The 25,084-nt window shown below is 43.5% G+C and overlaps 1 long non-coding RNA gene across 3 annotated transcripts; it reads right to left on the bottom strand.

Moving 5' to 3' along the window:
* Positions 1 to 13: 13 nt before the first annotated feature.
* LOC114433741 (uncharacterized) lies at positions 14 to 19,494 on the bottom strand. 3 transcript variants are annotated; one of them, XR_003670382.1, is made up of 3 exons: positions 19,040 to 19,494; positions 18,725 to 18,931; positions 14 to 784 (listed from the first exon to the last, which is right to left on the bottom strand). It is a non-coding gene; the product is annotated as an uncharacterized LOC114433741 (long non-coding RNA). The 3 variants fall into 3 exon arrangements; XR_003670383.1 differs by having other exon boundaries at positions 19,111 to 19,494; XR_003670384.1 differs by having other exon boundaries at positions 19,140 to 19,494.
* Positions 19,495 to 25,084: the final 5,590 nt, after the last annotated feature.

The following is a 25,084-nucleotide window of genomic DNA, read 5'->3' as shown; positions in this document are numbered from 1 at the left end:
AGTGAGAGGTGGCGTCCTCCGAGGCCTCAGCCTTCCTTTGACTGACGGAGTCTGTGTTTCTGTGATGAAGCTGCTTTTCTTTGTCAGTAAACAAAGGCGATGAAGTGAGGAGCTGGAGGAGGTCCAGCATCTCTGCCGCCCTTGTTGCCTCCATGGCCTCGATGCGGTTCAGATAATAGACGGATGGGGGGAATCATGCTGGAGGATCAAAACCTCCTGCTCAGTGTGAAGCGCAGCAGCTCGTACTCTGCAGGTTATAGACGGGACCATGACTCACTGTGTGTCAGGAATAGCAGCCACGATGATGCTTTGACAGCTCTGTCAGCATCCGAATTAGTGTTAGTGCCAGATTTAGACGCAGCGATGATAGGAAGTGCCTCTATAATATCAGAGAAATGTGACTTTTTAGACATATAAATCTCACTTTACGTCACAAGGAATTGATCCTAGCCCTGTGACAGACTGGTGAGTGGTCCAAAGTGTACCCTGCCTCTCTCCCATTGACAGCTGGGACACTATAGGACAAAGCGAGTTAAGAAAATGGATGGACGGATGTCAAAATAACTCTGGTCGGGATTCTGCAAGTTTAGACACTTTCACAAAATCTCAATAACAAGATTGTTCTGTCACGGTGACAAAATGTTCTTCACCTCCATCATCCAACTGCTGCACAGACAGTCCACATCAACAGATCCTCTCTCTCTCTCTGTTTGTTTGACTCCAGTGACTCATCACTCAGAGGCGCTGGGACTCGTCTCCTGGCTCAGCACGCTCTCAACACTTCCTGGCACAAAAAAAAAAATGAGGAGAATTTTTAGCAGCGGCAGAAAGTGGCTCTCAGCAGAAAGATTTATTTTAAGAGGCCTCTCTCTCTCTCTCTCATCTAATGTGCTGCAGGCGTTCACAAATACACCAGTACAAATGTGAACAGATAAACACCAGTAATCCCTGCAGTGTCTGACTCCATGTGTGTGTGGCTGAGCAAAAGGAAGAAAACTTCACAGCCTTTAGTCTCCTGGTAAATATAACACGATGGCTCGGCTCATGTGATCATGAGGGTTTTCTGGTGTTGTTGAAGAACATGTGCCACAGACAAATCAGCTGTTGTAACGTCAAGTGAAGCAGATTCTATTCGACATGATGCAAAGTACCTAAACGTCACTGACAGCTGCCATTTTATGACATTTATATTGACATGTACTCATGTTACTCATACGCATTTTGATGTAAATAAATACAACAGACAGATAAACTCTATAATTTAAATTAAATCAAGTTAACACCGACTGTAAGAGAAGATGGACACACCGCCTGTCCTCCTACTGCTCATCAAAACTGGCTGCAGTTCACCCAGAGGGTGCTCATGAGTTAGTCCCCCGTTAATATGAGTGAATTGAGCTAAAAAGGCTAAAATTATTATACCTACACCAACTACAGGTAATGTTTCAGTCCTCAGTCCTCAGCTTGAAGGGGACAGCACGTCCAAAATCATAATTTCCACACATTACTGAGGACATAAGACAACAGAAACCATCTTGATTCACCAACTAGAGGAGCTCTGAAAAGCCGAGTATAACATATTGATTTTCACACACACACAGATGTGTGGAAAACATAGTGCAGCATGACAGGAAGACCCCAGGCTCAAAGCCAAGGGAGGGAGAGGGAGAAATGAAAGTGCTCACAAGATCAAACTTAAAACAACAAATACAACCTGTCTCAAGCATGAAACTGAAAATTTAGGAAGTCCAAGAATTGGAACAATGTCAGAAAACAACAAGACAAAACAAAGAGTTAAAAGAAAAAAAAAATGAAGCAACTGAAAAATCAGCAGAAACCAAGTGACAGGAAAACTCAAGAGACTAAGAACGCATGACTGCTGAGCTCACAACACAAAAGACAGAGACACTGTGAGGCTGCTGCACTGTAAAAAAATAAAAACCCACATTTGCGTTCAACACTGCACAACAGGCTGCAGCGCCCTCATCTGGTAGAGAGGATCCAGATTCAGTTGATTTATTTATGGATGCTCTTGAGCCAGATGATGTCTCTGCAGCAGAAGAAGCTGCTGCACCAGAGGATGTCTTCCTAAAGATCAACAGTTAGTGTTCCATACAAAATTTCAAAGGACAGCATCCAGATCCCAGAGAACTGAGACGGACGGCCACAAAACACACGGAGAAGAATGCTCATTCAAAAACTGAAGGGGCTGAAGACCACATAGGATGACGCTAAGCATCACACCCAGGTCCAGAGGGCCTGTACTACTGAGCATGGTCACAGTCTTTGTAATGAGCCTGTTAAGACCCCAGGGTCAGAACCAGGCCAGGACTCCATCATAGTGATGATGACAAATCTAGAAAACAAAACATGCCTAACATAGGTGCAGACAGTATCCCATGAGTCTTTGCCACAGGCACACAGAAGCTGTGCAGCGCTTCTAGTTATTGGTTTTCTACAATGATTTGTAACAGAGAACTGGCACATGAGCGTAAATGATGGCGCCTGAAGCATCGCCGCAGCTCCAGGGTCAGTCTGACGCTCGTTTAATTTGTCTCTAGGTTTCAGGAGGCGGGCGTGTGTCTGCAGGCGAGTGGGAGGGAAAAGGAAAACACCTTTCTTCTCTGTCAAACAGGTGGCCTTTAAGGTGGAGAACGGGTGGGGAGGCATGATTGGTACACAAGTATGTGTGTGTGGCAAGGAGAGTCAAGAGCTAAAGAGGAAGATGTCTTTCACACGCACGCACACACACACACAAACATTGGTGTGTGTGTGTGTGTAGAGGAGTAAAGATGAGCGGCTGGTATCTTAGCAACAGCACGTTAACAGGAGAGAGGGGAGAATGCTTCAGTGAAGGTAGTCGGTATACCAAACTATTGAGACTCTGCACACACACACACACATTTATTCATTCATGTGGAGTCTCATCACTAATGCACTGTGTGTGTGTGTTGCCCGCTGGTCACTTCTTTTTCCTGAGCGTCCTGATGTTGAGTCACTGGCAGCTGTTCAGTGTTTTCTGAATATGTGAAGATTTCAGCCCATCTTGTTTAGATGATGCTGCTTCACCTCTCGCTCGCTGTCTGCCTCCACCTCTCACCCTCACACACACACACACACACACACACTCACTTCTCAGAGGTAATTTTGTCTCCCCGGGTGTGAATGAGATCGACTTCACGAGGGAAGATAGATGGATGATGGTAAAAAGAAAAAAAAAACACAAAAGAAGCAGGATGTCACAAAGTCAGTGTGTCGTATCTGAGTGTGTCACAGAGGACTGAGAGCAGAAGTGATGAGGAGAGAACAGAGGAGAGAGGAAGATGAAAGTGAGAGAAACAAAAAGAAAACTTCAGTTTAAATACAATGCACAGTGCATCATTACTGCAGAACAACCGTCCAACTCTGCTGGTTCTAATGAGGCCCGCCTCCATTCAAATACACTGTGCACAGACATACAGTAGGACTGACTGATAAGTTTATGACCTTTGGATTATCCACTGTTGCAAAAATCTCCAAGGATGCATCTCAGAAATGGAAGACTGACATCGGGCTGGGCCATACCCCGATATTTTTTGGCCATCTCACGATACACGATATATATATCTCAATATTTTGTCTTAGCCTTGAATTAATACTTCGATGTATATAGTCATGCCAGTATGATCTATGTGTCTACATTTAAACAGGACGACTTGTTTTTGATTAAGCCCACAACTAAAAGCAGCTGCGTGACAACTGAATGCATACATTATACTTCCATATTGGCAATATAGTCATTTTCTATATCCCACAGGGGACGAGCCGCGATATATCGAGTATATTCGATATGTCGCCCAGCCCTAGATTGACATTAGGTTTTTACCCATGATTCCCTGCACCAGCAAAGTGTGCACCAGTCTGCACTAGAACATGTCACCAAATGTGCGTCCATTAAAAAAAAATCAATCAATATCAATATCAACCAGCTACCATACTGGTTGAGTCCACACTGTAGCTAAGCACAGTGTATAAATGTCAACAGGATCCAGACTTTCCTCAAAGTCCTGTCCCTCTGTCTTCATACTGTTTTAAAGCTGTTCCGATCCTGGCTGCCATGAATCCACACACTGCCACACTTCTGTGTGTACGTTAACCTCGTGGATGCAGAAAATGTTTGAACTACTTCAAGGTAAATGACGCCAGTAACCTATGTACCACCTGACAGAGAATCAACGTCAGTAGCTGCTGAAATCTCACATTCATACCATCAGAACAGAACAGTATGGTTTGGTATGCACATTAAAAAGCATCATCTGTAGTAACATTTTGGCTGGAAACCTGCCCCCTTTTTATTTGAATACTGTCCTCCATCACCTTATGTATGAATTTATCTCATTTAATAAACATGTCATGTTTCCTGCTGTCAGTTTCTAAATATCATTCACCCAGCTTTGACAAATTTCACTGTTTTAAATGAATAATTAGAGAATACAGCAGGAGCTGAATCATCTTCCTTTCGCCCTCATGGGCGTCTATTTCTGGGCTCTGTATTCTGCCATCTGCCACCTTCAGCAGGTGCTCCTCATCCTGCTCCATGAGACACACAGGCAGGCAGGACAGACTCTGCTAATGACCTGCTCCAGCTATCAGTTAATGATGGGAGGAGACGGCAAATTGGTCCCAACGTCTCCCCTCATTTTCCTGCTTAACATCTTTCTCTGCAGCTCCACACACATCGCTGCTCTTCCTCCTCCTCCTCATGGTCATCAAAACCACCATGCAATCCAGAATAGCCAATTAACCTGCAGCCGGCGTAACTGTGACGGGCAGAGAGATGAGCAGCACTGGTGACTTGCTGAGTGTGGGAGAGGGAAAGAGGGAGAGCTTGTGTTGCTGTTGATCTTGGTGAGTGAATGTCAGAGATGTCTAATTAGCGAGAAAAGCATCTGCTGCAAAAAAAATAAAAAGCAACTGCTTGTCCTGAAAAATCTTTGAAATGTCACTCTCTTAAACTTTAAGAGCAGAAGCTGAGGAGGATATTTCATCATGAACACAAACAGAAGAGTTTTTATTTCCACAAATTAAGACTCGTCTTCAGATAGGAGGTGACGCCGTGCGTAGGCAGCTCCAGGCAACCTTGTTAATAACAAAGCACCGTCTCATCTGTGGAAACAGAGATACAGCGATAAGCCTGCAATGACATCTTCATCCTGCCTGACATTATGTTTTATTACAGCGCCCTGCCACCCAGAAAGACAGATGGATGGAGAGGAAGGTGATGGATGGATGCATGTATGAGAAAAAGATGGGGCAATAAAGGGGGGGGGGGGGGGGGGGGGTACAAGTCAAAAATGAAGAGAAATGGAAAAAGAAAGATGGCTGAATATGCTCCATCATATTTAAATTCTTCAGCTTCTCTGATTTAGATTTAGAGTGCAGGGCTGCTACACAAAGTCAATAAATTTAAAATGAACTGGATCTGAACTGTGCAGAATTTGTGTGTAAATAAATCATGCATAATTTACCAGGCTTCAAAAGAGAATAAATCATTTTTAGATGTGTTGAAAGTTATTTAAATAAAGCGTGGGCAGACAGCTATCTGAGACTAAACGCACCTATCAGGAACCTGAACATAAACAGGAGAATTTAATAAAAATCATCATGAGAACAGAGACCAAAACGGTTTCCTGTATGTAAACTTAGATACTGAAACAGAAGAGTGCTAGGTTTGCTTTCAGAGCTGCCTTCATTCCTCCCAGAAGAGATGAAACTAGCTGCTGCAAACATTCCTCAGAGATTCTGCTCCATATTTACATGTTGGCATGACAGAGTTGCTGCAGATTTCTTGCACATCTATGGTGTGTATTTCTACATTCCAAAGGTGCTCTGATGCACTGAGATCTGCTGACCGTGGAGGTCATTTCGGTGTAGTGCACTCTGTCACGTTCAAGCTCTGGAATGACCTGCAGTGTACCCCAAGGTTCTACCATAGGCCCCACGCTTTTTAATCTTTACAATCCTTTAAACCAGGCTAAGGGGTACAAAGAGTGCCAAGCAAATCCACACCACAGCAGCAGCAGCAGCACCCTGAACCGCTGATACAAATGAAGGATGGATCCATGTTTTCATGTTGGTTAAATTCTGAACTGACCATCTGTGGCAGCAGAAATGGAGACTCTTTAGACCAGGTGACATTTTGTCTTCTTCTATTGTCCAATGTTGGCGAGTGTGTGAATTTAAGCTGCAGCTTTCTGTTCTTAGCTAACAGGAGCAGCACCCGGGGTCGCTCTCCAAGGCTGCTGTGCGGTCAGAGATGCTCTTCTGCAGCCAACGGTTCTGCTCAAATGAGTTACTGTTGTCTTCTTAGCTCCAACCAGTCCGAACGTTCTCCTCTGATCTCTGGCATCCACTAAGAACTCCTGCTCACCGGATATTTCTCTTTTTTGCAGTAGTCGTACTGTTGGTTGTGTGTGAAACTTTCTGAAACACTAGAACAAACAAACGTGCCGAGTTTAAAGTCGCTGCGATCGCCTTTCCTCCATATTCTGATGCTCTCTTTATACTTGGTTTTCACCAAAAAGAAGAGCTGCTGCCCCCTGATTAGATTGTGTGTTAGCATATACTGTATATGGATATTTACTTTGTGATACTGATAAAAAAAGCAGTTTTTATTCATCACATAATTAATTTGTCTTTATAAGAAATATTTCACATTTCTAAATGAAAATAATTTGTTGTGTTAAAACACATTTAAACCCAGGAGGCACCAGTTTGAGAAAGATATTGGTTTTTCCTGGTACTGCAGAAGCCCTGGTGGCACACTGCTGCCCTGTTGGCCTGCGTTCTGCTTCATCGCCCTGATCAGAGCTGACAGGGACATCTGAAGATGCCGAGTCCCGGCTCCTGGACCAGCAGCTATCGACTGGCTGGTCATCAAGACTGCAAGGCACCCAAACTGATCTTCATGCACAAACGCACAAACACCAAACCCACAATTGTTGCAGTGGAATCCTCATTAAAGAGCAAACCAGCAGGAATGCTGCTGCCCGGCCACGCCTGGGTCAGGAACGTCAAAGCCGGTTTCCAATTAGCTGTTAATGAAATTAGAGGAAATGTTCATACCAGGCAATGCTGATAATTATCAGCACTCTGGGTCACCAGCGAGTCCACACAGCTCAATGTTCCGCTTAGTCTGCCTCTCTGCTCCGCTCTCTACCTCGAGCAGGGTTCTCTTGATAAAGAAAACATACGACTGAGGTCATATGAATGATATTAATATTAATGTTGATATTAATATTTTTATTATGAGTAGTGGTAGGCCTATTACCATGGCTTATCTGAGCATAGTCAATGGAGTTAAGTCAAACCAACTAGCATGTCATGAGCAACAGAGCCAAACAACAACACGCACTCTCTACCTGCTGGTGGGAGTGGGCTCACCTGTTTGTGCGCACGTGTCTGCATATGTGTTTGTGTGCGCACGCGTTTGCTTGTGTGTATGCGCATCGGGCCGCTGTGCGCAGACAGCTGCAGTGAATTTTAAAAACGCCACCATGTAGACAGAAACCACATAAAAGAAACTGATAGCAGTGATGGCACCGGAGGACTGGGAAAGAGGACTAGAACGGGCGGTGGTACCGCGAGTGCCGCCAGTAAGAAGGCAGAGAACTTCACTCGTACAACGCGGGCCATATAAAGTCCGACGGAGTGACGCCTTTTGTCATCCAGTCTCTTTGGCAGGGAGAGAGAGAGAGAGAGAGAGAGAGAGAGAGGAAAACAAACGAGCGAGTAAACTTATCGAGCCTAGCCTAAGTTATCGTGCAATTAATTGATTTATTGTTTATCGTGACAGGCCTACTCAAACATGTTGAAAACTACAAGAGACTCCAAACAAAAACACACAACTGTCTGTTTGCATCAAGGGGTCATCGTTTGGACCTTATTGTTTGTAAGTAAAATATTGTGAATTGGGTTAAAATATCTCTGCTTATTTAAACAGCATGTAAAATATTTTCATCAGGGGATAATAATTTCGTCTCTGAACATAAAAAGCAGCACTGAAGCAGAAAGGTTGTTAAATCCGTCTCTGTTGCCATTAATTCACATGGTAACATGTTGGCTGTGATCCAGCCTATCAGAGCAGCGTGGGAGCTCAGTAACAGCAGAGACGTGCTCACTCTGCTGACCTTCACAAAACGTGGGAATATTTTCTCTTCTTCTCTGTATTCATGTGATTTTTTTTGATGCAGAGTAAAAGCTGTCCTGGAAATGATATTTTCTGTTGACTTGTTTTCATTTAAAGCAGCCTGACTTTTCTCTGTAGTCTGATTTTGGATGTGAGGACAAAAATTTATAAATCACAGGCTGGCTACTGAAACCAGGCACAGCAGGTCTGTGAGGGACTACATGGGACAAATTTAACAATGAGGTTAAGTTGCAAATGCTAGCATACCTAGCTAACTAGTTAAGTACCAAAAGCTGCCTGTTGGACCAAAAGTCCTGCACCAGCTCAGTTTCTGTTTTGTTTGTCCAGGGCAGGAACACAATAGCCAAAAGAACGGGCCCAAAATATTTTAACATTAAATAAAATGTCCCGAGGATGTGATGCGGTGTCCTAGCACTGTGATGTAGACTATGAATAAATATGGGCAAATAGGTTTCTAAAGAGTGGTTTTAAGTATGTGTAGGAGGTTCTGACTGTCCACATGTTGGCAGCATCCGAGTAGACCTAAACCTAATCCAAAGGCAGGCTGTAGACATGTTTATTTCTGCTGTACATTTGGGCATTTTAACATGGTCTGCAGGGTTTAACTCACATTTTAACACACAGTGGAAGGAGGTGGACTCAAGAATGACAGACAATAGACCAAAAATCTAATTCATAAACAAAAGCCAGAGGAGCAACCAAGCTAACAAAGTACAATAAAGAAGAAACAACGAGCAAAACCTGAACCACAAACACTGGGAGTACAACACAGGAGGCAAACAGATGAAGTGACAAAGACAAAAGTGATGCACATGGTTTAAATACACAGGAGAGACAAAAGTAAGACACAATGAGAAACACAAGGAAACCTGACTTAAAAATAAAACTGGAAGAAGAAAGAAACTTAAAACATGACGTCAGCTCACCTAAAGTCTCCTCTTGGGTCTTCCTCTAGACCTCCTGCCTGCATTTCCAACATCCTTCTACCTAAATAACCACTATCCCTTCTCTGCACATGTCCAATCCATCTCCATCTGTCCTCTCTGACTTTGTCCCCAAAACAGCCACCCTGAGCCGTCCCTCTAATGTGCTCGTTCCTGGTCCTGTTCATCCTCGTCACTTCTAAAGAGAACCTCCACACCTTCATCTCTGCCTCCTCCAACTCTGCCTCTTGTCTTTTCCTCACTGCTACAGTCTCTAAACCAGACAGCAGAGCTGCTCACTACTGTCTCGTACACCTTTCCTTTGATTCTTGCCGACACTCTGTTGCACACAACACTCGCCTCTTCACCTCTTTTCCACACTCCTGTCACTCTGAGAAAGTTATCAACATGCAAGAATCTAAACTAAAAACCTGTACAGACCAGAGCGAGAAAAACGAAGCATTAAACAGAAATCATGACAGTTATTGCACGTCTGTGGATTTTTCTAAATACTAATACACGTAGAAAAGTATCACTAGGAAACAGGGTGCTTAACAAAAGACACACCGACACACTGTAAATCCAGCTCTTTACCTAAACTGTACACTTTATTAGTCAACAATGTAACACAAGTATGATAAAGTGTGATGCGCTGCAGAGGAAAGGTGCTGTTTATTTCTTGTGTGTCCCATTTATGGATGTTCATTATCACTTACAGCTAGTGGTAATTATTCACTCCGTCAGTCACGCTCTCATCGGGGACGTCTGAACCGTTAAAATGACATGTCCCAGGAGGGGGCGGCACACCCTACCGTGTTTACTTCTGTGTCTGTTTCTGGCTACTTGAAAATGATTTTTGGCTCATTGATGTTTTTTTGAGGAATTGACGCTCAGTCAGAATTAAGCTGCAGCTGTCTATTCAGCCCTTAATTAATTTGAGTAATTACGGTTTAACTCGGCATAATGATGTTTTAGCTTAACAAAGCATAGCAGGTGAATTCTGTTTACAGTTTGTGTGCTGAGAGAATAATTTCCATCCAGTGACGGTGACGTGTTTTTATCAAACCCCAGCAGTGGGTCAAATGTAGGCAGCTCTTTGCTAACAGCAGGTATTAATAGCTCTTAATTCCCCTCTGTCTCATCATGCGGCAGCTATTTTTTATGATCCGCTGAGAGCAGGTTGTTGCAGACGGTGTCATAAATGCTACAAGCTATTTGCTATCAGTAAATGTAAACAACATACAGAAGGAAATCTTGGAATTTATCATGGAAAGCCTACAGTGGCATAAAGTGGAAGACATTAGGGAACAGTATCATAACATAAAAAATAAGTAATAATAAAGAAAAAATATAAAGAAAAACATAGTTGAAAAAAGTTGTAAAATATTGGACCATATCAGACCTTGTAGCCTTTCTTTCATTGTAAGACAGACGTGGAATACTATCACCCTGTGACCTGGCAGCAGAGAGTACATGTTTTAAATTTTGGCATATAAAGGGTTAAATCTTCAAAATGATTTAATGTTTGGTAGTTTTGAGCAGGGCTGAAGTTGTTTAACAGATTTATGCAGAAAAAATCTGTTAAGTTTTTATAGCAGTTTTTTGGAAGTGGACATTTTTGTCCCGAATGACACAAAAAGGTAGTAAATTTTAAAACTGCTGCTACACAAAAACTAATAATGCATCAAACTCAATATTTTTGGCTAATCTTTGACATATCCATGACAGATTTAAAAATGATGAACTTTTGTTTTGTGGAAAATAACTCATTTGTTGAGTTTTCTTCATAAATAATTACTGTGACATCAAGTAATCAAACTGGCATTTACAGGGTGAAGTTCCTCAAAATGTTTGGCAGTTTTGAGCAGGGCTGAAGTTGTTTAACAGATTTATGCAGAAAAAGCAGAAAAAAAATATTAATCTGTTTTTATAGCAGTTTTTTGGAAGTGGACGTTTTTGTCCAGGAATGACACAAAAGGGTGGTGAATTTGTTTCACCATGTTCTGGTGATGTATTAGAAAATTTGAAATTTTAATTCTAAAATGTGTCTAGTCTTTGTTACAAAAACTTGTGCCGTATGCACCAACACAGATAAAATGGTGGCCAGGTAAAGAGGCAAAAATTACCCAAATGGACAACAATGACGCTTGAGGGTTAAGGCCTGATTACAGCTCTAGCGTGCATTATGCAGCTAGCAATAAAAAGACAAACCCAGCAAAAGAATTCCGTACACAATGCAACATGACAAATCGGCCTCGTCTACTGGAGAAGACAAGGCACCTCTCTGGTATGTCCCTTCTTTGTAGAGCAGCGAATGCTAAACTATTGACATAATCAATGAAATAATGCCGAACTTCTGAAGCCACTAAAACAAAATGCAATGTTGAAATGGTGAGTTTCATGCTGTAGCCCTCTGCAAAAACTTTCCCATCCACTATGTTGGGTTACCATGGTGTTAAGCCCCGCCCGCTTCCAACAAATCACATGACATCTCATGACATATCAAGGCCTTAAACATCTCAACCTCATGGTTCGCTTGTGATGACAGGCTATTTCTGTCATAGTCTTTGTGCGATCTCATGGCAGCAAATGGGTTCCTGCTGTGTTAAAACAGGCTGCTGAGAGATTACTGGCTAAACATCTGTATGTGGGGCGTGGGAGTGAGGACGTGTCGGTACATAAACGTGTGGAAAAAAGCACCAGCTCAAGCCGAGAGAAGACACAGAACCTGAAAATTGAAAGTGTCATTTCAGAAAAACAGACGAGGACCAGCAGCTGAATTCATTTGCATGCGTTGATCTAAACATTGTTCTTCATCATGTTGCATCAGTTCATAAAGAACAGAAACTTTCAGATAATGATGTTTTGACATCATCATCTGATGCACGCCATTTTTCAGCCATTTTGCATTCAAATCCTCCCATTTTATGAACCCAACAGTGAGTTCGTCTGCTCCCTCCTTCTGTAATACCTCCACCATCTCTGACCTCTGGAGGGTGGGTGACGTTTCTTCACGTCTCCCTGATCATCATCCAGGGAGAAACAACACGAGGTGGAGAAACCCCGGGGAAATATGAGGATCCAACCCGAGAGATGAAAATGGAGAGAAAGATGAGGTGAGGTGACAGACAGAAAGTAAATGGCAGCGAGAGAGAGAGAGAGAGAGAAAGAGGGAAGGTGTGAGATAAGAAGGGCGAAAAGGAGGTTAAAAGCATAGAAAGAGAAGAAGAGGAGGAGGAGGAGGATGGTGAGGGGGAAGAGGAGAGATGATGGCGAAGCAGAGAAATTGCATTTTGATGGAGGCAAATTGAATCAAGTCTGCAATGGAGGCCTCAGGGCAAAGAGACAGATTGAGATGGTCATGTCAGCACCAAGAGATTACTGCCACCTGTGTGTGTGTGTGTGTGTGTGTGTGATATGATGATTGCCTGCCATCTCTGTCTTCAAGGATATCTGTGAACACACTGTGACAGAAGCTCCGCCTGGCGTCAGGGTGAATAAACACACACACACACAGTAATAAAAGGAGGACAGGGAGAGGCAGGGGAGTCAAGGACAGGTATGTGAAATTTTGATTTCCAGCTGAAACACCATCAACATGTTCTAACAGGATTACCGCCAACCGCCGGCCTGAGAGAACTCACAGCTCTGAATCCAAGAAATGAGGAAATTTCGACAGTCTGTCTGTGTGTGTGTGTGTATATGTGTCTCACATCCATCATCCATCAGAGGAAAAAGAAGATGAAGACGAAAAATCATCTCCCACAGGATCGCCTTCTAATTTACACACAGTGTTTTATATAAAATACCTCTGCAGATATGAATATAAACAGCAGATTGCATGTTCCACGTGAACATGTTCTCTGTTCTCAGCTGTCATTCATGGCTCACATGGACATCCTGCTGTCACGTATAATCATTCCGCTGCAGCTCCAGGCTTACAATCACGTTTACAACCGAAACCCAACAAAACGACTTCAACGGTGGCCAGAAGAGGCAAAGATTCTGCCAAACACCACTACCTCAGCCTCCAAAATGTACAATCATTCCCTTAGTTTCAGTAAAAACTGAGCTGATGTGGAAACCTTGTGCAGTTCCTTTACATTAAACTGTCTGTTTCTGGCTCTCTGCAGTCTGGACTAAAAACAGGATCATTCTGGAGTCCTTCACAGTTATTTGATTTGCAGCATCTGGCAACGCTGCCAGTTAAACCTCCACTCAGACATGCACAGATTTATTTAACAGAAATATTGAGGCTCATGAAAAACAACACCGACATCGTTAGTACACCAGTTATATTAAATTATAAACACACATGACGATTGTGTGCCAGCAAACATGTCTGGGATTAAGTTCCTGGCCATGTTTGGCTTTGGATGTAGGAACTAATGTGCGTGTTTGGAAGTCAGAGCAGCTGACTCCTCTTTCTATGTTTAGTAACACATATGAACAAATATGCAGACACAAACTGACCGTCACACCAAATACGAGCACCCTAAGCAGGAAAACCCAGACTTCTCTCTCCCTAGCCACCCAGGCCAGCTGAGAAACAGAATCCCAGCATCCCATCCTGGCTCTGCCGCAGGGCCTTGTCCCAGCTGGACATGCTTGGAACACCTTTGGGCATCTGATTGATGCCCAGATCACCTCAACAGGCCCCACTCAATGCAACGTTACAGCCCTGTTCACACTGGAGAGAGTCAGTCCAGCTGGAGTGGGATTGAATCCAGATAGCCTTTAATCTGGAAAGGTTCAGACCTATTTTCAAACACACGCGTGTCCATGCTCAATCCAGCTTAACCCGGCTTCTTTATTGTCCTCCAAAATTAACTGGGTTTCTTGCAGCTCCTCCTTCCCCTCCTCGCTATGACGAAAATAAACTCGTAGTTCAACGGTTGTTTACATACAGCTTTTGTACGCGGCCTGGACACTGTTCCCGTTAACCCAGAGGTATGACATCGCTAGCGGGATTCACTAGCCGCATTTGCATTCAGACCTGAGCCAGATTTAAGCCAATCCGAGTAGATCCACCCCCGAGGTGGATTGAAATCAATCCGGATATATCCAGATACGCGATGATCAGACTGCCACTCTAGCCGGACTGATTTCCCCGATGTGAACGGGGCATACATGGAACTCCACTCAGATGCTGAGCTCTTCACACTATCTCCAGGGGAGGGACCAGGGCCCCCTGCAGACAGTCAGATCGTGGTCACAGTCGAGGTGGGACTATGCCCATAATATTATCAAATATTAAGTCTTAATATATTATGTACATACAGCCTTTTTTTCCTGTTTTCTCTGGTCCTGCAGCACAGATTCCAAACATGCTTTCACCTCTGCTCTACACAGAGTCAAGATTTAGACCCATCATGTTTTAGCTGCTAGTTATAGTGTGTATAAATGTGTGTGTGTAGCTGTGTAATAGATCTGACAGAACTTGAACCACTTGTATCTACTTTTCCTGCAGAAAATGAAAGCACACTTTTGTTGTCAGCCACTGAAAAACAGCTGGTTTCCTCTGTTACTGTTTAACAGAGACGTCCTCCATCAGACCATTAGCACCAACAGAGAGAGGCGCTGCTCAGAGGTTTTCCTTCCTTAAAGCCTCTCAGTTTAACACTAATTTGTGAAACATCACGAATAAATCAGATTCTCTAAGTAAGTTGGAATTGAGGAAATCATTGTTTCTGATTCTGACTCGTTTATCATCATCACCAACAACAACAACAAGCAGTGGTTTTGTTCTTCTGCTCTGTGTGAGCCCACTGTGCGGCTATATTTAGTCTGCCAGCTCGCTCCATAAAAACAGACCTAATGATGAAACTAGGGCAGAACATGGTGACAGAGCCCCCTGCAACCTGAAGCAATGCTCTCCCGGGCCCTTGATGTTAATAATAACAACCTCAAAAACGGTTCATTTTCTAACCGCGGGGGGAAGCCGGCACCTGATTCACCTTTCTCTCACAGGCAGTGCGTGCTTTCTAAGAGGAGGAAGATGATTTATGGCGGCATGGCAGCCGCTGGTTAGTATGCACACACAGCGGTGATGGGTTGTGTGAGGTAAGACGCACACCTGGCTGTCATCTTTGGAAATTAAGGAATAAAATATGAGATCCAAGATTAAAAAAAAAGCAATTTAGGATATTAAAAAACTTCCAGATAGACAGATAATTAAAAATTAAATACAACAAATCACTCCAGCAAATCAAAAGCAACTCAATCTAAATTTAACGTATGCAAATATTTGAAATATTAAGGGAAGTGGAAGGCACGACTTCCCTCCGCAGAGGTTGCGCTGGAGTCTGAAGCTGGTGGATCGCTGTGATGAATATTTAACCAGAGGGAAATCAGGCTCCCATTAATGAAAGCAGACTGTTACATCACGGCCGTGGAGGAATACTCCATCATTTACTCATCGGCTCATTTTCACATACGCACACATTTCCAGAGAGGCCAAGGAGGACACACACACACACAGGCTGCACTGCATCACCACCACCTGCTGGCACAGTGTGTTTAACATGACGGATTTGGAATTGACATTTTGTCACTACTACTAGCAGCCAAAGCTCCTCCTGATCTGTTTATCAAAAATAATCAGCACTATATCACAGCACTAAGGTACTAACTGGTCACGTTTATTGAACAAAAAACGGTCCATAAAATTTGTTAACTTGTTGAAAGCTACCTATCATGTCCGCTTGTATAGTGCTGTGTCTTGCTAGTGAGATAGTGAGACTGCTTTGTTAGCCAGGGAGCTAATACATTTTAGCTAATTGCAGCATAGCATCTCACCAACATGCTGATCTGTGAGTGAGGATGTGATATATGCAGTCCAGTGCAGTGAGGAATGCTCTGATCTGTACATTGGAGAAACTAAACAACCACTCCACAGAAGAATGGCTCAGCACAGGAGAGCCACCTCCTCAGGACAAGACTCAGCTGTTCACCTCCACCTCAAAGACAAAGGACACTCCTTTGAGGACAACAATGTTCACATTTTAGACAGGGAGGAAAGGTGGTATGAAAGAGGAGTCAAGGAAGCAATCTATGTTAAGCTGGAAAAACCTTCCCTTAACAGAGGTGGTGGCCTCAGACATCATCTTTCTACCACATACAATGCAGTGATTCCATCCATTCCCAGGAAGTTTGCACATACTCACAGCAAGAACAAAGGGCTGTCAATCAGTCCCCCTCCGGCAGTTTCATAGTCGAGACACACCTGGCCCAGTCAGCCAGAACATCACAGGTAAGTATGGAAACATTTAGTGCTATTGTTTGTAAGTTTTTTAAAGTTTTACCCAGACCCACCCACTGAGGTCTGTAACCACATATAAACCATGTTTCCCCACCAAACAGTTAGAACTGATGAAGCTGCTTGGATGAGCAGCGAAACGTCTTCTAGAAAACTCTACAAGTCCAGACGCCTTGCTTCAATCTTCTCTACTGAGAAAGAAATTAAAGTTTATTGATCTTTGAAAGGGTGTATTGCATTATATGTGGTTATCATTATATTTGTTGAACATGGTCTCAAAACGACAATATTATCGCTTATCGCAATAATTTCTCTTGCCAATTAATCGCCCAGCAAAATCTGTTATCGTGACAGGCCTAGCTGTCTGCTCTGGCAGATCACCAACACGTTCAAATCCTTCACGATCTTTTATCATCAAATCGCACACCCCTAAATGAAAGCTATGTGAAACCATGTTCTTTATATACTTTAAATATAGTGTTTTAACCAGCTTGGTCTGGAGGTGAGCCTCTAGCTGCTGATAACTCCAGGTGTTAAAGACCTTTGTGTTGGAGAAACACTCGGCTCATTACCTCCATCTGAAACTCTGCTAATGACAGCTCTACTGCCGGCTCACCTCAGCCGCATAATGAGCTCCAATGAATTGTGCTTTCTTCTATGGCAACACTTTACATCCTATAACAAAGCGTGAATACTCAGATTAGCCATTCAAACCCACAACCACACCCGCACACACACACACACACACACTCCAACAAATTAATGGACAAAATACCCACACGAGTTGAATTTTAAGTAAAAGGCGTGATGGAGAGCGAGCTGCTCACACATCAAACACCTGGTGTGTTCTGTTTGTGCCTCCGTCACATTAGCATTACTGAACATTAGCATCAAATACTGAGTTTAATTTATTCATAAGGCTGCAGGTGTGTAAAAATGGAATTAGAATTACATTTAAAATGTTCCTCTCTGCCTTTATATTCATATATTTTTACCTTTTCTTTTCTTTTTTTCCAGTTATCGAAGTCTGATTTTCCACAGAGGGATCCAGTTAGTACCGTCAGGCCTGTTTTGCCCCGGGTTTAGCCTCTCAGTCAACTCGCAAGCTGTCAAAACGTATCGCTGAAGGTCACAGAGGGATGTACGCAGCACAAAATATCAAGGCTGGAAAATGTATCTGACATTTTTTACATATTAGGGCAGCAAATCAACGGCACCCCAGTCCGTCTGATACAGTAAAATCTGTCAATTAGATGGACTAAGTGCTGTGTTTTTCTCACATTTTGTTCAGCAGCGAGTGGAAACACAACAACCCTGGCAAGAAGCAGTTTGTAGATAAAACCATATTTGTGAGGAAAATATGAGCATGAATGGCACTTTGACTAAAACCCGAAAAACAAGAACTATGAGCAGACCATGAAACCAGTGTTAATTTTGTTGACGAATCATTTTCGTCATAGTTTTCGTTAACGACCTTTTTTTGCTGATAAAAATGAGACGATAACTAAATAAAAACTAACGCACGGTGCCAAAAACGAAGACTAAATGTATTGACACTTTCGTCAACGAATAAAAACAAGACGAAATGATTGATGGAGACGAGATCCAATCAGAGCAAATTTTGTTTGTGGAAGGGAGGGACGAATCGGCGGACAATCAGAAGTGATCTCTCTGCGTAAGGACGTTACCCCGCGATGCTGGAAGAAGGCGTCCTCATGCATGGTAACACAACACAGGAGAAGAACAGACACACGGACACATTTGATGTCAAGACAAACAAGACGGTTTAAACCGTGTGGAGCGACTGTCAGCGGTAAAAACACAACAAACCTGAAGCGACGTTTGCAGACGAGTCATCTTAACTTCCGCAGCAGCTCACTGTTCACTGGTTCTTTTGTGAAAAGGTCATAGCAATTAAATAAAGAGGTGTTTGTTCGAATAGCAAAATCTAAAGCTGTGCCTGTTTTTATTGCACAATCAAACCTTAAATATTTCATGAAAAAATATATATCATAGAATTTTAGTTTTACTAAAATTATTTGATATTTAGTCGACTAAAACTAGACTAAAAGTTAAAAAATGTTGATGACTAAAACGTGACTAAAATCAAATGACATTTTAGTCACAAGACTAAAATAAAAACTAAATCAGAAATTGCTGCCAAAATTAACACTGCATGAAACCCCTGACAGGCCTGAACCAGCTGTGGTCCAGCTCTGAGCACATAGCTTGAAGCCTGGCAGCTTTCAGGACAAGCTGTCAATAAGACCCGTTCGCACAGGTCTGATGTCATACTGGGCCACCACAGGCTGATCCAGATGAGGGTCTCCCACTCTTCATCCACAGCCATGATACCTCTTTGATGGTGTAGCACAGGGCCTGGCTGTTGATTCCCTTTAAGGTCTTTAAGGAGGTTGACAGTGGATGATGCACTGAACCCACAGCAGACAGCCTCTACTGACCTGAGGCTGCTGCTCTCCAGCCTCACTTCTCTGCCTCCGTGTCAGCTCCGTGAATCACAGCCTCTTTCTCATAGAGCTAGATAGATATACTGTATTGATCCTGCAGGGAGAAATAAAAATAGTTTTCTTGTTTGTGATTATATGAAAATAAAGAGTGTATGTGATTAGACCTAAATTCTCACTGCTCGTAAGGCTATAGATCACTGACCTCAGTATTTATTGGTTATGCCATAGATGATAGAAAATGATCATGCAAGAGTAAATAAACACTGAACTTACTGCATGAGTAAATTTAAGTGAACACATACCAAATAAACAGGTAACAGGGTTACTAATGGTTAACTTCTAATAGTCTCTAAAGCGTTTTACTGTGACCAGTCTTCATCTTCCAGGAGACAACTTCGTAGCTAGCTGGGTTAGCTACGCTAATCCACACGAGCACACTTCCCTAGCTAGCGACTGCTAATCACTGGCACCAGAGAGTCCGATTAAACTAGAAAAATACATCACTGCAGGACTATGTTCGCGCTGAAAACATCCATATTTACTCCAAACACACGCAGAACACGCGTCCTTCTGCCGAACATTGATTTAACGGCTACAGCTACACCTCGCGTTACCGCTACAGGTTAAGCTAGCACTTAGCATGTAGCTCACTTCCGGTTTCACATACATAAAGCTAACGCAAACATGACCTGCAGTGGATGTATATAGGAGCAGCACTTCCTGTAGCTCTTCAAAATAAAATGAAATAAAATCCATCAACTACATTTTACATTGTACATAATTTAACTCACAAACAGGTGCTTTTAAACATTTTTAAAACATTAGAATCCAATAATGAACTATTAGTTTAACCATATTCAAGCACTATTAAGCTTTTTAACCCTGTAACTAATATTCTGAAACTAAAAAAAAGGCATTCATTCTGATTTTTTCTTCTTGTTTCACAACTCTGAACTCTTCCTGCTGAAAGACTTTTGATTCCTTCAAGGAAAGGGTGTAGTTTTGATGCATCCCCACCCATGTCCAGCGATTACTAAATTGTCCCCACCAATAATTTGATCCCCTCCAAAAATTCAGATATCGTTATCCTACCCAAAGCCCTTGATGTTCTGATTCTGGTCCTATACCGTTACACACATGGCCATGTGATTGGATGTGCCTTTCCCTGCTGTCACTGCGTTGGTGCACACATGCAAGACAGCGATTGTAAGACAGTTGTTGGAATCTTCGAGCTGGAATATCAAAAGCAAATCTAAGCTTCAAGTCTTCCGCTCGTCTTCTGCTCCCAGGCGTTTTGTTGCAGTTTTCATTCGAAGAATCTGAATCAGTTTGCTGTCCTAAATGAGTGTGTGTCCCTGTTTATGTGTGAAATGTGTGAAATCAAACTGAGGACGTCCCAGATTGCCATCATGTCCCTGACGTTCCTGCTTCCTCCTTTTGTTACTGCCCTGCCTACAATAAAGCCAGATATGAGATAGTAATGTTAGGGTGGCAGTATATGGCATGTATCAGCATAATCCGAAGCCTGCGGGTGGATCTCCTCGCTCCTCTGAGTCCAATTATAGAGTGTGTGTTGTGTGAGCAGACAGGCGGTGTTGCAGATCCAGCCGCCTCCTCTCATCCTCGCTCTGACACCCACTCACGCTCACATACTGTAAATCCAGCTACAGAAACGCATGGGCACACACACACACACAGGGTGGATCATTTGTACAGATTTAACGAGGCATGCTGTGCCGCAGCATTGTTGTGTGTCACATTTCCCCACATATGTCTAATTAACAAGGCAGAAATTATTTAACGATGTGAGCAAAGACGGAATAATTCTCCCACTGCAGCAGCAGCATCACCTAAAGTCCTCACACTTAAAGGACATCTAATGATAGGATGGCGGGCTTCAAACAGCAACCAGTGTCAACCCAGATAGTAAAACTGGTGCGGCCCAAATCTGGCTCACTTCAGCGCTCTTATCTGGCCCGCTTGGAGTGACGAGTGATCCACATCCGTTTGCCACATCTGAGCCACAAGAGGGCCACACCTCCTCACCAGAACATGTACCAAATAAACCACAACTGGCCCAAATCTGGGCCTAAAATGACGGACAGTTCTCATCCTCAATGGCCGCCATATTGCTTCCAGATGAGGACCACAAACCCAGTGTTAATTTTGGCAGCAATTTCTGATTTAGTTTTTATTTTAGTCTTGTGACTAAAATGTCATTTGATTTTAGTCACGTTTTAGTCATCGACATTTTTGAACTTTTAGTCTAGTTTTAGTCGACTAAATATCAAAGAATTTTAGTCGACTAAATCTGCCGTGGATTTAGTCGACTAAAATTCTATGATATATATTTTTTCATGAAATAATTAAGGTTTGATTGTGCAATAAAAACAGGCACAGCTTTAACTTGTGTTATTTGAAACAAACATCTCTTTATTTAATTGCAATTTTCACAAAAGCACCAGTGAACAGTGAGCTGCTCTCCCTGAACACACTGTTCAGTCATGACCTTCCTCATGAATCCTCCATAACTACAGCAAAACACTTCAGTGACAGCTTAGAAACAGGTCGCATGCTGTAAAACCATCAGCAGTGTCTTCATTTATAGATTTTGTCACGTGTATCTTTGAACGGAAGTTAAGATGACTCGTCTGCAAACGTCACTTCAGGTTTGTTGTGTTTTTACCGCTGATAGTCGCTCCGCACGGTTTGAACCGTCTTGTTTGTCTTGACATCAAACGTGTCTGTGTGTCTGTTCTTCTCCTGTGTTGTGTTACCATGCATGAGGACGCCTTCTTCCAGCATCGCGGGGTAACGTCCTTACGCAGAGAGATCACTTCTGATTGGCTCTCTGCCGCCATCTCCTGATTCGTCCCTCCCTTCCACAAACAAAATCTGCTCTGATTGGATCTCGTCTCCATCAATAATTTTGTCTCGTTTTTATTCGTTGACAAAAGTGTCAATACATTTCGTCTTCGTTTTTGGCACCGTGCGTTAGTTTTTATTTAGTTATCGTCTCACTTTTATCAGCAAAAAAAGGTCGTTAATGAAACTATGACGAAAATGATTCGTCAACAAAATTAACACTGCACAGACCCACCAACGGAAAGTGAAATCAGTGGCTGAATTAGCTGCAGCTGTTTTATTTCCTATTATCCTAATCAATGACTTTGATTAAACAGCCTAAAACAGCCTCATGTGTTTTGGCTCTGTGTTCCCCTCTTATTTGAAAGGTATTTCCAGTCATGAGGGATGCTTTTCTTTTGTGTTTTCTGTGTTGTTTCCCTCTGCTGTAATTATCTGATTGTTTCCACCTCACGGGTTTAGTCTCCGTGTCCTCCCTCTGTCTTTGTCTTTGCGTCCTCGGCCTGATTCCACTGGTGTATTTTCAGCTCACTGCCCTCCATCCAGGTTCATGTGTGAGACTCCGTGCTGCCTTACTGAACCAGCGTGGTTACTGTTCGAGGCTTCATCTGTCTTTGTTCTCTGCGGTGGAGGCTGGAGGTCGCTGCAGGTGAGCAGGAAACAAAGATGATGTCTCTTAATGCTGGTGTCATTACGGCGTGATGGCGCTCGGCTCAGCAGTCTGCGGCTCTGCGGAGTCTTTAAAGCCGCTGATCAGAAGCTCAGAGTCTGTAATGACGCCCGGTGGGAGGAGGATGCTGCTCCGTGCCAAGGACCTGCTTTCTCTCTGAACTCATCTGCTTCTCATCCTCCCCTCACACCTTCCCACCTCACTTTGATACATCTTTAACTGCGTCCTTCACCCCTTCATCCCTTCCCTCTAACCAGCCTCCTTCCATCTCTGCCTCAGACAGTTTTTTTCTCCTGGAATAAAAACAGATCTTTACAACGCGGCACATCTTGTAGCAGGTTTAGAATAACGCACACCTCATGAAGGAGGAGGGAGGAAAAGAAGCATGACACCAGTGCATCGGTCTGTCTGTGTGCAACACAGACACCTTGAATCCCTGCTGTGAGGGGACATTAAACACTCTGACATCCAGCCCACTGACTTCTGATGCTCACTTCTGATCTATACATGAACGAACCTCTTCTGTCTTTTGTTTCCTCATCTGCTTTCAAGCTGCATCCTTCCTGCTGTGCTGCTTTTTGCTTTTTTCCCTTCATATCTCAGCTTGTCAAGATGTCTGTGCTCAGCCTCATGGAGTCAGAAGACATAATAAAAAAAGAGATTTTTTTAATCCACATAAAATGTGACTTTAATGCCTAAAGCCTGGTTTATACTTCGTACTCCTGCAGATGACCCGACGCCTCTCGTTAATTGTTTAGCTTCCGCCACTTCCTGTTTCAGGGAACGGCGTCAACCAAGAGTTGTTGGTTATTTGGTCCATGATCACGTCTGTAGTCAACAAAGAAGTTCTTAAAAATGCCGATGTAGGCGCTATCAATCACTCACTGACCTAATGCACTGAAAGCTCAGAGCTGAAAGAGTTAATAACTGTTAGAAGCCATTTTGTGTCCAGAGCGTGAACACACACTGATATAAGCGGTGTGATGAGGTCGGCCGAGCGGTCGGTTTCCTGCAGACACCTGAAGGAGTTAACAAAATGTGTGTCAGTACATTTGTGTCACATCATGTCACCTTGAAGGCTGCAGGAAGCTCGTGCTGAATATACTGTCCAGTATCGTGGCGGAGAGTTAGCATGACCCAGCTCAGACAGAAGGACAAAGAGAACTGGCAGCAGTCTGACTGACCATGGTCGTCCATGGTGGCTTCGCTGGATCCTTCCTCCAGTGGTTGTGTGGATGTAGTAATGTGGTGCACACAGTCCATCCTCACCAGATAAATGTGGAAATGGAACCAGTGAGTGTGTTTCCCCTGCTGCGCCTCTACCTGCTAATGGTGGCGGGGGCGATGGCGAGTGAGCGGTTTTCCCTGTAACATGTGGTTAAAGGTAGGGTGGGAGATTTTGAAAACTCACTGAGAGTCAGCCAGATTTCAAAGTAAACACACGCCCCTTTCTCTCGGAGCTCACCCTGAAGCCACGCCTCCCAATCACATGGACGCTCATCACCTGAAGACGAGCTGCGGTCTGTGACTTCGGCCATCAGGCACGTACCTCTCTGGTGCACAGAGCAGGAAGAGAGTGACAACCAGCGAATACTCCGCGCAGGGTCCACCCGGAGGATTGGCTGATGTTTTTAGTGTTTTATAGCTTCCACAGATGATTCATATTAATAATAATAATAATAATGCATTGGTCTTATATTGCGCTTTTCTGCTCTGTTGGGCAGGCACTCAAAGCGCTTACATTGAGATGCATTATTCTTTCACACCACATTCACACAGTGGCAGTGGTAAGCTACCAGTGGTAGCCACAGCTCTCCAGGGGGAGACTGACGGAGACGTGGCTGCCAAGGTGCGCCTACGGCAGGGATGTCAAAGTCAAATACACAGAGGGCCAAAAAAACAAATTGGCTATAAGCCGAGGGCCGGACTGATTCAATGTTTATTAAAACATATTGAAATGATTGCACGTAGCTGATTGAACCAAGACCTAACACAGTGTATTATTTAATGATTAAATGAATAATCGGGAAAACATTTTTCAGCAGGCACACAGACAAGAACAAACTGCCTTCAAAGAAAAATCACATGTCCTGTACATTCTTCTTCTGTAGCCTTTGCTCCGTGTCCATATTCTTGTCTTTGTCTGTGTGTTTCTTAGACGTTTCATGGTGCCTTCTTAAATTGTATTCTTTCATTACAGCCAAACTTTCTCCACACAGAAGACACACAGGTTTGCCCTTTACCTCAGTGAACATGTACTCTGCCTCCCACCGAGCTTGAAACCCCCTGTTCTCAGCATCCACCTTCCGTTTAGCCATTTTTTGGGGAGGAGGTAGCTGAAAGTTGAAAAATCTGCTCTGACTGCTAATGAATGATGAAGCCGAAGTCCGCTTGATGCGCTGCAGTGAGTTCGCAGGTTACCGTTGCATTGTGGGAAATGTGGTATTGGTGCAACACCAGCGGTCGGCTACGGCCTGCGGGCCGGTTCTAATACTAATCAAATATCATCCCGGGGGCCACAGACAATTCATTGCCGGATCCGGCCCGCGGGCCTTGACTTTGACATATGTCGCCTACAGCCTCTCCGACCACTGCCGATTCATTCATACGCATTCATACACCAGTGAGTGCACTGGAGGCAATGTGGGTAAAATGCCTTGCCCAAGGACACACAACAATGACTAGGGAGGAGCTGGGGTTGAACCGCCAACC

Source organism: Parambassis ranga, chromosome 3 (assembly GCF_900634625.1).
Source record: "Parambassis ranga chromosome 3, fParRan2.1, whole genome shotgun sequence".
Classification (NCBI taxonomy): Eukaryota; Metazoa; Chordata; class Actinopteri; family Ambassidae; genus Parambassis; species Parambassis ranga.
The sequence above is the reverse complement of the archived record's forward strand: the minus strand, read 5'-3'. Positions and strand labels throughout refer to the sequence as shown.